Raw genomic sequence first — 13788 nt, 5'->3', positions numbered from 1 at the left:
ATGTTAAGTCCCATAGTGCTTAAAGCCATTTGAACCATTTTTTTCGTTGCAACTTTTAGCGTCTCTCAAAGATTTTTTCTGTTATGCCAGAGTTTCAGAGCGTGCCCCACCCGTTGCTCGTAGGACACCGAGTTCTGTCCATTCACGGGTCAATATTGCAGCAGTAGCAGTTCCGATTGCCCCATTGATTCGTGCACGAAGGGCAGCAACGTCACTGCTTGTGTGCTCGCGCGATCCTCTACGTAAACTCGCAAAACGAAATCTAACGGCGTGACATCGGGAGAACGCGGGTGCTATGGGATGCGACCGTCACGACACGCCCACTTTATGGCCATTTATCTCGCTTCCTGAAATTCACGATATGCAGGACGAATTGTCTTCTAGGGGCTGCGCTGAAATGCAGCTTGCATTCTGTCAGTAGGTACTGGAAACATAGAGTGACGTTTACTTCGAGGAAGGTGTCTGGCATTGCCGTATCTGTAAAGTTTTTGAACCACCACATGGTGCTTGTTTTCTTCCAGTGATGCTCTCCCATACTGGCGCCAATAAATCCACAGTCCCATTTTCACAGATTTGTATCCTGCATACCAGATGACACGTTGCGCCTTCTTCAGAACTGTCGCCATGTTGATGCACTCTAATCTGCAAAACAGGACAAAGAAAAAATACTTTGACAGTTGCTAAAAGGTTTACTACAAACCACGATTCTCTATCTCAAATAGTTTCCAACTAGAACAGACAGCAAGAAGTCATTCCCCACAGTGCTGAGAATGGCAATGATGTGGGGTCGGAGTGGGGTATGGTTAAATGGGGAGTGCCCCAGGGATCAGTTCTGGGGCCATTCCTGTTCCTTATTTCTGTTAATGGTATGCCTTCTAGTATTACAGATGATTCTAAAATATTTCTGTTTGCTGATGACACTAACTTGGTAGTAAAGGATATTGTGTGCAACGTTGTCACTGTTTCAAATAGTGCGATCCAAGACATAAGTTCATGGCTTATAGAAAATAAATTAACGCTAAATCATAGTAAGACTCAGGTTTTACATTTTCTAACGCACAATTAAACAAACCCTGACGTTTTAGTTACACAAAATGGGCATATGATTAGTGAGACTGAACAGTTCAAATTTTTGGTGATCAGATAGATACTAAACTGTCGTGGAAAGCCCATGTTCAGGATCTTGTTCAAAGACTTATTGCTGCCATTTGTACTATGAGAACAATATCCGAAGTAAATGACAGTTCGACATGAAAAGTAGTCTATTTTGCTTATTTTCATTCGCTTAGGACGTATGGTGTTGTATTTTGAGGAACACTTTCCATTCTCAAAGGGTATTTTTGGCTCAGAAACGGTCGGTTCGGGCAATAAGAGGTGTAAGTTCGCGAACCTCTTGTCGATCCTTGTTGATTAGTACGGATATTCTGACACTGATCTCTCTTCTTTATATATATTCTTTATATATTAATTAATGTCGTTATACGTTTCTTTTTCTTTAGTGTCGTTTACTGTTAACGATATCAACTTATTCTCAAGAATTAGCAGCTTTCATTCAGTTAATACTAGGCAGAAATCCAATCTGCATTTGGATAGCACCTCCTTGACTCTTGTACGGAAAGGCGTGCAGTATTCTGCTGCATCCATTTTCATTAAGCTACCACAATAATACAAAAATATTAGCAGTAATCCACGCGCTTTCAAATCTCAACTGAAGTCTCTCCTCATGAATCACTCCTATTCTGTTGAGGAGTCCACTGAAACATTAAGCTGACTGCTATGTTATATTACTGACTGCGTTTATATCAACTTATAGCTTGTCGTCTTTTTAGGTTTCATAAACATTTTATTTTATTTGTTATTACTTTTCTGTTCTAATTTCATGTACTGACTCCTTCTATGACCGTAGATATTTGTTCCTCAATTTGGTCCTACGGAACTAGACGCGTAAAATAAAAAAAATTCCAAGCCATGATTTTTTGAAATGATAGGGGGTTTATGGACACCCTGCTGGGAGACTTGAAAAGATTCGTGCCAGATGTTCTGTTAGTAACTCCAGATATTATTCTCACTGCTCATTTTTGAACTTTGAAAACCTTTTCAATTTCTGCAGTATTTCCCCAGACTATTATACAATAGAGAATCCGTACTGGAAGAAGACTGTGTGGCTATTTTGCCACAAATATAGGACTATATAATGTAGCGGCTATGTGAATCAAATATGAGAGAGTAGGGCGCATGCAGAGCCATATAGATAGTAATATCTCCCTCGCTGAATATGCGAATGCAATAGGAAATAATGTAAATAATATTGGTAAGATATACCCTGCGCCACGTACTGTACAGTGGTTTGCGTAGTATATAATTTTATAGATGCAGACGTAGAAGAAATGAGACTGTTACTAAAAGTAAAAACAGTAGTTAAACAAGTTTACCTGTACCTTTAAGAAACATTCCTTCGCATTCTTGAAGGATTTTAGGTCTGTTTTGTAGCCACCCTTGCTCCTGATCTTCATTACGCTAGAAAAGGGTACACTTTTTTCTGTGTCATAAAATGCCGCTGGCACGTCCTGCTGAAACGTAAGAGTGAGAAATGGGAGTAAAATAATCGACATGTGCATTTATATCTACAGGATGATTCTTGTTACCGTTTAAAAACTACCGAAAAGACGTAGGTGACGCTGAGACAAGTAAAATAATATAAGACACATGGGGTCGCAAATATCGGGAAATTTGAACAAATGGCTCTGAGCACTATGGGACTTAACATCTGAGGTCATCAGTCCCCTAGAACTTAGAACTACTTAAGCCGAACTAACCTAAGGACATCACACATCCATGCCCGAGGCAGGATTCGAACCTGCCACCGTAGCGGTCGCGCGGTTCCAGACTGAAGGGCCTAGAACCGCTCGGCCACATCGGCTGGCCGCCCAAAAATGGATGAGAAATATTGAACATGTGACGCCACCAGATGACGTACATCGCCGTACGTGCAGCGGTTGGACTTCGGCGTGAAAAGGTGATTTAGTGATGCAATACTTGCATTCGGTCAAATGGTGCAAATCTCGAAAACCTTTTGTAAATGTGGTCTGTTGTAAACGTATAAGTTACCAAAGTATTTACTTCGCTATAACCAAGTAAAACTAAACTTAACTCCGGCCGAACAGGCCACGAAGGCCCAACGGTACCGTCAGGCCGCCGTGTCATCCTCAGCCCGCAGGCGTCACTGGATGTGGGTATGGAGGGGCACGTGGTCAGCACACCACTCTCTCGGTCGTACGTCAGTTTCCGAGACCGGAGCCGCTACTTCTCAATCAAGTAGCTCTTCGGTTTGCTTCACAAGGGCTGAGTGCACCCCGCTTGCCAACAGCACTCGGCAGACCGGATGGCCACCCATCCAGGTGCTAGACCAGCCCGACAGCGCTTAACTTCGGTGTTCTGACGGGAACCGGTGTTACCACTGCGGTAAGACTGTTGGCTATAACCAGGTAAAAGCTGTTCTAGATTTTGAGTTTCTTTCCTTTTGCACCTTCATTTTTCGTCGTCGAACTGTTCGTGCAGATGGTTGTTGTCTTGCAAACGTCCCCATCTGTTGACTCAGGGATCGAGACGTGGCTGCGCGATCCGTTACAGCCATGGGGATAAGATGCCTGTCATCTCGGCTGCTAGTGATACGAGGCCGTTGGGATCCAGCACGGCGTTCCGTATTACCCTCCTGAACACACCGATTCCATATTCTGCTAACAGTCATTGGATCTCGACCAACGCTAGCAGCAATGTTGCAATACGATAAATCGCAATCGCGATAGGCTACAATCCGACCTTTATCACAGTCGGAAACGTGATGGTACGCATTTCTCCTCCTTACACGAGGCATCACAACAACGTTTCACCAGGCAACGCCGGTCAACTGCTGTTTGTGTATGAGAAATCGGTTGGAAACTTCCCTCGTGTCAGCACGTTGTAGGTGTCGCCGCCGGCGCCAACCTTCTGTGAATACTCTGAAAAGCTAATCATTTACATATCACAGCATCTTCTTCCTGTCGGTTAAATTTCGCGTCTGTAGCACGTCATCTTCGTGGTGTAGCAATTTTAATGGCCAGTAGTGTAGTAGTAGTTTTATTCATCCGTATACGTCCGCTTCACGGACATTCGAGATGTCTCAGTATTACAATTTAAGAACAACAAAAATAAAGTAATTCACATATATAGACATTTACATACTTACAGGTCTAGTACCACAAGGATGGGGCAGATAGTCGGCTGGAGTCTTATAATAGAAACTATCACGGCATTTACCTCTAGTAATTTAGGGAAACCATGCAAAACTTAAATATGTGTGACTGGATGAAGATTGGATCTTGCACCCTCCCATGTACAAGGCCGCTTTGTTTAAAACAGTACTGCCTCATTCGGTTTATCCCTAGGGTACAATACAGTTTAAGAAACAAGTCACGTCAGAACGATGTATCACCCTACGACATGAGAGTCCGTGTGTGACCTGTCATGTTACCAGACCCCAATGATTTTGAGCGCATCTGGGACGCCGAGGAACGATGTATGTGTTCACCTTGGAAAAAGGCACGCCTGGTTTATAAAATGCTCAGATGGAAGAACAATCGTCTTTCTAGTATAATTCTCTATCTGTTTGATACGTCACACGAGCCACTTATCGTATGAAAATTGTGAGTTGCACCCAAGACGGTTGGCTCGAAAATGACCGCCATGTTTGTAACAGAGCATCACAGGCTTTCCCCCCTCTCCCATCTCATACTACACTGCCAGAAAAAAATTAGTACCGCTTTTAGAGGTTTGCAGTTCACTCAAGATTTGTTGTTGCAGTAGTGGATATGGAGTACATGAAATGATTACATTCACAAATCAAAAACACAAGCCATTCTGAGGTTCTAGATATCGACCCATGCTGAAACACTCATATTAGTAGGCGGTATAGCCCCCATAGGCGGCAGTGTAGGCGCTGACTATCATTCATGTGGCGAATAGGGTGTCCTCGGATAAGTTATGCCGCCCTGCTCGACCCGTTCATGTAGTTCTGTGGGAGTTGTTGGCTGTCGAGTCACAGGAGTCACTTCTCGTCCCATCACATCCCACACGTGCTCGCTTGGAGACAAGTCCAGAGATTCTGCTGTCCAGGTAAGTTGCTGCACGGCTTGTAGAGCACGTTGAGTTTCATGGGCAGTGTGAAGGCGAGCATCATCTTGTTGGACCGACAGGATCTTCCTGTCTCAAGAATGGCAAAAGAATGAGTCTAACAACATTCTTCCCTCCAGAAACACCAAAGGTATGGGGCCAGTGCGCTCTGAACGAATGGGCTCTACGAGACAGCGCTCACCAGGTCTATGTCGAACGTGCAAACGACCATCACTTGCGTGCAGGCAGAATCTGCCTTCATCGCTGAAGACCGTGGCGCGCCACACCACCTTCCAAATGATCGTCTGACGGCACCACTCGAGACGTGCGTTTCGATGCTGTGTCTTGACTGGAAGGTGGGCTATAGGTGTGCGTAGTCTCACTGCTAATAACCAGTTCGCAACAGTTCGTGTTGACACATCTGGTCTCACAAGCCCTCTTATCTGTGCTGTGGTAGCTGTACGATCTGCCACTGCTGGCCTTACAATACGACGATCCTGGCGGACCACTGCGGTGCGTGGACGTCCGGAACCTCGTCTACGTGTCTGAGAATGTTCACGTGATCACTGATACCAGCATCATTGCCCAACTGACGCAGCACGTCCAACTTGTGTGGCAATTCTCCGAAAGGACCAACCTGCCGCTCGGAAGACCGTGATCTGACCCCTGTGAAACTCGCTCATCTGGCTGTAGGAAGCACGAATGCGTCTCTGTGGCATGGTTGCCTGCTTGCTTCATACGTTTGCACCACACTAGCCTTCTGGCTGTCAGCATTCCCTTTATAAGGGTAAACACAAATGGCGCTCTGGTCGCTGTGCCACTACGCTATATGGTGGCGGACGACGCTGAAACCATTATCAGTTCAAATGGCTCTAAGCACTATGGGACTTAACATCTGAGGTCATCAGTCCCCTAGAACGTAGAACTACTTAAACCTAACTAATCTAAGGACAACACACACATCCCTGCCCGAGGCAGGATTCGAACCAGCGACCGTAGCAGCAGCGCGGTTCCGGACAGAGGCGCCTAGAACCGCTCGCTCACAGCGGCCGGCATCATCAGTACATCAACTATCCCCCTGCTGGCATATGCCGTCATCGAATCAAAATCGACGTTGTCTTTACAGGTGTACTAGTTTTTTTTTTCCTCCAGTGTACAAGGGTCAGTAAAACAAAAACGAGACAGATGGAAAAATGTAAGTAAACTATTCATTATTTCAAAAGTAATCGCTATAACTGTTAATACATTTATCCCACTGTAACACTAGACCAAGGTCCGCCCCTGGTAGCTGAGTGGTCAGCGCGACGGAATGTCATACCTAACGACCCGGGTTCGATTACCGGCTGGGTGTGAGCTTTTCTCCGCTCGGGGACTGGGTGTTGTGTTGTCCTTATCATCATCATTTCATCCCCATCGACACGCAAGTCGCCGAAGTCGCGTCAACTCGAAAGACTTGCACCAGGCGAACGGTCTACCCGACGGGAGGCCCTAGCCACACGGCATTTCCAGTTTTACTACACCAGGGTTTCCCAAACTGTGTCCCGCGGAACGCTGGTGTATCGTGGGAAGTCAATAAGTGCTCCGCGAAAAACTATTACTTGTATGGTGGTTTTATTTTTCGACATTTTGACGGAACTAGCTATGTTTTTAATTTTGTTATGATTTCTGTATTATTATTCATGATTTAAAATTAATCACTGAATAAAAGAAGTTTTCTAATTTTTTAAAAATTTTATTGTCCTTCAAAATAAAATAAGTGTTCCGCCAAATCAGTAGGATTCTCAGAGAGCTCCGTCAGAGGAAGAGTTTGGGAATTTCTGGACTAGAAGGTCAATTTATTCACGGAATAATGTTTGCAGTTGCTTACGGAAACACAGTTGTAACTATGTGTGCACCTATTAGTTCGAAGCAAATCGACGGCCACGAATGTCTTTCTTCAGGGCTCTAAAAATGTGGATATTGAATGGGGACAGATTGTTTCGACTAGTCTGCAGACGTTTCTCTGGGAAACCCTTACATATCCTTCATACAGTCCCGATATCGCCCCATGCGATTCCATATTTTTGAGCCCCGAAGAAAGTCATTCGCGGCCGTCGATCTGCTTTGGACGAAGAGGTGCACGCTTGAGTACAATCGTGGTTATGTGGGCAACCACAAACATTTTTTCATGAAGGCATTGAACATCTTGTCTGACAGTGGCATAAATCTATTAAGAATTATGGCAATTACTTTTGAAATAATCTGCCTCGTTTTCATTTGACTGCCCCCTATACTTGACTTTAAATTTCTATTCATCACCAATTTCCTTTTACAAGGCTGGACCATCCTGCAGAGCTTTCAGTTCACCCAGTGTCTTCATATATTATATCAGAAAGTGAGAAATTAAAAATGAATTATTATTTTCAGGGTGCAAATAGAAAAAAATCTTTTTTAAAGAAACATTAACTTCGAATATAAGTTAAGTGTTGGGAAGCCTTTTCTGAAATTATTTGTCTGAGGTTGTAGTCTTATGGAGAAATGAAACGTGGACTTTAAGCAGTTCACACAAGAAAAAAACGAAAGCGTTTGAAATATGGGTCTACAGACGAATTTTGAAAATTTGATGGATAGACTGCGAAACTAATCAAGAGGTAATGAATCGAATTGGGTAGAAAAGTTAAGGGGTCGGTCGATAGGACAAATCCTGAGGCATCAAGGTTCAAAAATGGTTCAAATGGCTCTGAGCACTATGGGACTTAACATCTGTGGTCATCAGTCCCCTAGAACTTAGAACTACTTAAACCTAACTAACCTAAGGACATCACACTATGAAACGTCCCCTTAGAACTATTATACATGACTGTGCTTAAACTGACACACAATATTTTTTAGCGCAACGCAATCTGACTTTCAGAAATCCCTACAAAGGAATGGCCCTGACTAACATTGACCTGTACCTTTCACAAATCACTTACCTCACAAAAATCTTCGTTACTCACGCTACTGCAATACAGCGAGCGCCACTACTGCCAGCTAAATAAAAGATTCAAACTACAGAAGGCACTAACTACTGATAGGCATAGTTAGCAATTGAAAGATGTTAATAGAGAACAAACAATGTATTTACCTTAACAGTCATAATATATATAGTAGTTCATGACATCCAGTGTTACAAATTTCAAAACTCCGCCATCTCTCTTCCCACATCCACCACTGCTGGCGGCTCACCTCCAACTGCGCAACGCTATGCGCTGTTCACATCCAGCTGTCCAACACTACAATGGTAGACAACAATGCAAACTAGCCACAGACTGCACACAGCACAGCCAGTGATTTTCATACAGAGCGCTACGTAACGTTGCCAATAAGAAAACATAAACAGCCTACTTACATAGCCCCCATGCTCCCCACAAAAAATTTTACAAATTGTTTTGGGCAGTGGCCAATACAGATTTGATAAAATTTTTCATAATTACAATAACAAAGATATCAAATGCACACACTTATTAATACAATGTTGGTCAAAAGCTAAAATTTTCTCACAGTCCATAAAGACAGTCCTGATCATTCATCACAGTAAAACTGCCGTTTCTTTTCTCAAAGTCTGAGCAGTAAAAGACAATGCACACGGAAGGAGTGGATTTCCATGCAGTCTTGAAGAAGTAGTGTTGTCCTTCTAACAGAAAGACAGTGCTGACTCTTGACATGCTGACAGGTAATGGGCCACAACAGAGCAAACCCACAGCAGAGTCATTCGAAGTTCTGAAGAATATTGGTGGGTAGGTCATCACAGAGCAGACTCACTGTAGTCCTGGTAGAGAGTATGGTATTGGTGGGCCACCAGAGGTGCAGACCCACTGCAGTCCTTACAATCACCATTGAAGAGTCTTGCGGAGAATATAGCAAGTCCATGAACCACCAATTGTGCACTAACAAAAAAATTTTTTTGAAATGTCCTTAGAACCAGCAATGCTGTTATCCAGTCCCTTGCTCAATTATTAACACACGTGCAAACACTAACAGTCCTGAAACTTCCTGGCAGATTAAAACTGTGTGCCCGACCGAGACTCGAACTCGGGACCTTTGCCTTTCGCGGGCAAGTGCTCTACCAACTGAGCTACCGAAGCGCGACTCACGCCCGGTACTCACAGCTTTACTTCTGCCAGTACCTCGTCTCCTACCTTCCAAACTTTACAGAAGCTCTTTTTTTCACATATTGTGCATATACTATGACCAACAGAAATGTGTGCAGTGAAATGAATGCTTACCAGTTATTAAATTTGATAAACTGGTGTCAATTACAATTTTATAACATGAGAATACAATTACAGAGATACAGAAAACATCTTTAAGAACATAATAATACAGATAACATTTGTAGTACAGGCTTTACAACAGAATCGAAATAACCTATACATCAGTGTTACAGGAATTATGACATGAGTACATACATAAAAGATCAGAATAACTTTTGAAACATCAACTTTACACATGAGCATTAAAATAAAATAGAATAAATAATGTCGAAGCATATTTACAAGGTAAATAACATATTATTAATGCCAATTATATTTGAGGATAACAGTATTCCTCATCATAGTGAATGTGGCTTAGTATTAGAAAAATTCTACAACATAAGTCTTATCAGATAAACATATAAATACAGGAAAAATATAAATTCACAAGGGTACACAAACATATAGCGGAATAATACAAGGATTATCGCAGTATTTTGCAAACAAAACTTTCTTTGCTTCTTGGAGAGCTTCCTTCAAGGATTATTGCAGTATTTTGCAAACAAAACTTTCTTTGCTTCTTGGAGAGCTCCCTTCATTCTTCATTATTTCCAAAAGTCCTATCTATACCTGCTTTCTGTACTTTTCTCGTATAGCCTCTCAGTGCATTTCTTCAAATTCATCGCAGCTCATTCTCTTATAGGCTACCCCCTCTTAAGCTAACTTAAATCTACTGAGCTCAGATGCTAAACTAAGGGACGAGGCAATGCAGCAGTACAAAACAATTAACACAAACAGCAATGACAAAAAAAAATGGAAAATTGCAAAGCAAGCTACAGTAAATCTACATTACCAAGCAATGCAACATTACAACTAATATGAGCCAATGTGCAGCAACAAGAAAAATAAATCAGTAGTAAAACTAGCTTAACAGAGTAATACAAAGTGAAATTTAGTAGCACTATGCCTGGCAAACAGCAGCAGCAAATGCAATAACTTATCTCCAAACATGACAAAGCTCAAGCAGAAAAAATATTACATTAAAGACAACAATGCAGACAAGGGAAATGTATATTCACATCTTAATGTCTATGTAATTAAAGTGGTGCACCACAAAAACGAATTCTACAAAAAATTACCAAGTAATCGAAAAGAAAATTATATATGCAGTTATTGTTATCAGTCCCCTCTTATTGTTCTTTCCATTCCAAGAGCTCCTTTTTCGAAGAATGTGGATCATAAAATAATTATTTAATAGATCTGTTGAGAAAAAGTGCTCACATTAGCAAATGCATCTAAGTTTATTTTATAAAACTAATGCTGCAACACAGCTGGAAACCAGATATTAAACAAAATGAGCAATCTCTCAACTACAAAGACAATAGATGTAAAATGTTTCTCATCATTTCATTAGGCATTTTAGTAAATATCATAAATTACGAGCTCACAGTATGCTTTCAACAAGGAAATGTCAATAGCGAGGATAATGGCCTCCCCTTTCTTTTTTTCTACCTGTGCCTCTGAAAAGGCACACTCTAATGGCTTTTTCTCCAGGTGCCTGACACAGCTGGGTGCCCACGACGCATTACGTGCAGGTGGTCACTTAACTTTCTTACGGAAATATTTACGACAGCAGTTTCCGCTACAGTGACAGTCTCATATAAAAATATTTCACAGGTCAAGAATTTGTGTTGCAGATGTGTAGAAACAAAATCCTATGAATATAACATTGTCCAAAAAATTTTCGCCGGCATTGTGATACATTCACGCATTTACACACATTTCATAACTCTTAAAGTATGATTCTTGGTTTCCAACATCCTTTTCCACAAGTCAGAGTCCCTAACCACTATTCCTTATTCCTTACCTTACTACACATATACATATTCGTCGACACTTCTTCAATATTTCATCTTAATAAATACATAGCATAATCAAATTCCTCATATAGCATCGGATTATTGATCATAAACATACCTCAACAGCATAATACACATCGTCGCCGTAAAAATAACATCATAACACCTCAGTCAACTCTCAAAATCGTCGTAGCTTCCTCCAATAATTTCAAAACCTAAAAAAATTCTCTGCTCATGTCAAAAGTGTCATCTGCATCAAACGTACTTTAAAAATCGTGATCCCATACCAAATATATCATTCAAAGCTCTCATAATATCACAATGGGTCCGAAAAAATATGAACAGTTCACAAAGTACAGACAAAATACAATTTCGTAAGTGTGAAGTTATCCAACGGTGTAATTACGTAAACATCTGTCACTGCCGTAGTAAAAAAGTTTGTCTCTCTCAGTTAAATGATCAGATAGCTATGTAATTTATGTGTTAGAGGAATATGGTACCGATGTGTAAAGTTGTATAAGCAAATACCATATTAGCTAGGGCTCCTTGTGCTTGCCAAACACATGATACACAAAGTAAGCGTGTACCCCCCTGAGGATTAATGTAATTATACCCTCAGGTGTTACAGATTACAAGAATGGAATGAAATGTATTACGGAAAACCTTTGTATCATTGTACTTCAAATATCTTTAAAAATAAATGATTTAAGTACAAAATTAATCACTCAAATACGTGTCCTGTAGCGCTAAATGTGCGTCTTGCTGTAAGATAATCTCTGTGAAAGTGTCGTAGTTATTGTCCTCCGAAAGCTAAGTTCTGCAGAAGTCAATGTACTTACCTCATGATAAACAAAAGTGAAATGCTTTGCGTATAGATATCTTAGTTATTACGCTTATTGTTGAGATGAAGAAATTACTGTGCTGTAACGTATTGTTGTGCTACAGAAAAGGCTGTCTCATTGTAGCTATACCACAAAAGTTACTACTAAAACATGTTTTACTTTCCAGAATAATACAGAAAAAACTGTGCAGATATGAAACAGAAACACCGCAAAAGCAACATTGTAAATTGTCACTCATTAGTAGCGTCGTGATAAAATCGTGTAGCTGTCACATAAACTAACCACTGTCTCATCTGTTATCTCACAGAAAGTACCTTAAATCCAGAATGTATTTTCAAGTAAACCAAAATGTTGCATTAGAAAAGCAACTGGAATCACTCAACAGAGGAAAGTCCACTGGGCCTGACGGGATACCAATTCGATTCTACACAGAGTACGCGAAAGAACTTGCCCCCCTTCTAACAGCCGTGTACGCAAGTCTCTAGAGGAACGGAAGGTTCCAAATGATTGGAAAAGAGCACAGGTAGTCTCAGTCTTCAAGAAGGGTCGTCGAGCAGATGCGCAAAACTATAGGCCTATATCTCTGACGTCGATCTGTTGTAGAATTTTAGAGCATGTTTTTTGCTCGAGTATCATGTCGTTTTTGGAAACCCAGAATCTACTATGTAGGAATCAACATGGATTCCGGAAACAGCGATCCTGTGAGACCCAACTCGCTTTATTTGTTCATGAGACCCAGAAAATATTAGATACAGGCTCCCGGGTAGTTGCTATTTTCCTTGACTTCCGATAGGCGTTCGATACAGTTCCGCACTGTCGCCTGATAAACAAAGTAAGAGCCTACGGAATATCAGACCAGCTGTGTGGCTGGATTGAAGAGTTTTTAGCAAACAGAACACAGCATGCTGTTATCAATGGAGAGACGTCTACAGACGTTAAAGTAACTTCTGGCGTGCCACAGGGGAGTGTTATGGGACCATTGCTTTTCACAATATATATAAATGACCTAGTAGATAGTGTCGGAAGTTCCATGCGGCTTTTCGCGGATGATGCTGTAATATACAGAGAAGTTGCAGCATTAGAAAATTGTAGCGAAATGCAGGAAGATCTGCAGCGGATAGGCACTTGGTGCAGGGAGTGGCAACTGACCCTTAACATAGACAAATGTAATGTATTGCGAATACATAGAAAGAAGGATCCTTTATTGTATGATTATATGATAGCAGAACAAACACTGGTAGCAGTTACTTCTGTAAAATATCTGGGAGTATGCGTGCGGAACGATTTGAAGTGGAATGATCATATAAAATTAATTGTTGGTAAGGCGGGTACCAGGTTGAGATTCATTGGGAGAGTCCTTAGAAAATGTAGTCCATCAACAAAAGAGGTGGCTTACAAAACACTCGTTCGACCTATACTTGAGTATTGCGCATCAGTGTGGGATCCCTACCAGATCGGGTTGACGGAGGAGATAGAGAAGATCCAAAGAAGAGCGGCGCGTTTCGTCACAGGGTTATTTGGTAACCGTGATAGCGTTACGGAGATGTTTAACAAACTCAAGTGGCAGACTCTGCAAGAGAGGCGCTCTGCATCGCGGTGTAGCGTGCTCGCCAGGTTTCGAGAGGGTGCGTTTCTGGATGAGGTATCGAATATATTGCTTCCCCCTACTTATACCTCCCGAGGAGATCACGAATGTAAAATTAGAGAGATTAGAGCGCGCACGGA

General features: G+C 41.7%; 1 long non-coding RNA gene and 1 pseudogene across 4 annotated transcripts in view; both read right to left on the bottom strand.

The window, feature by feature from the left end:
* LOC126185160 (uncharacterized) overlaps positions 1–13788 on the bottom strand; it is a 426511-nt gene that overhangs the window by 8560 nt on the left and 404163 nt on the right. Inside the window, exon 1 of one of the 4 annotated variants that reach the window (XR_007536967.1) lies at positions 8255–8397. The exons of the other annotated variants lie outside the window; for them this stretch is intronic. This is a non-coding gene — a long non-coding RNA (uncharacterized LOC126185160). Of the gene's footprint in view, positions 1–8254; positions 8398–13788 lie in introns of those variants that run through there. 4 annotated transcript variants of the gene reach the window in all.
* On the bottom strand, positions 3359–3476 carry LOC126185469 (5S ribosomal RNA; annotated as a pseudogene).

Source organism: Schistocerca cancellata, chromosome 4, assembly GCF_023864275.1.
Source record: "Schistocerca cancellata isolate TAMUIC-IGC-003103 chromosome 4, iqSchCanc2.1, whole genome shotgun sequence".
NCBI classification, from domain to species: domain Eukaryota; kingdom Metazoa; phylum Arthropoda; class Insecta; order Orthoptera; family Acrididae; genus Schistocerca; species Schistocerca cancellata.
The sequence above is the reverse complement of the archived record's forward strand: the minus strand, read 5'-3'. Positions and strand labels throughout refer to the sequence as shown.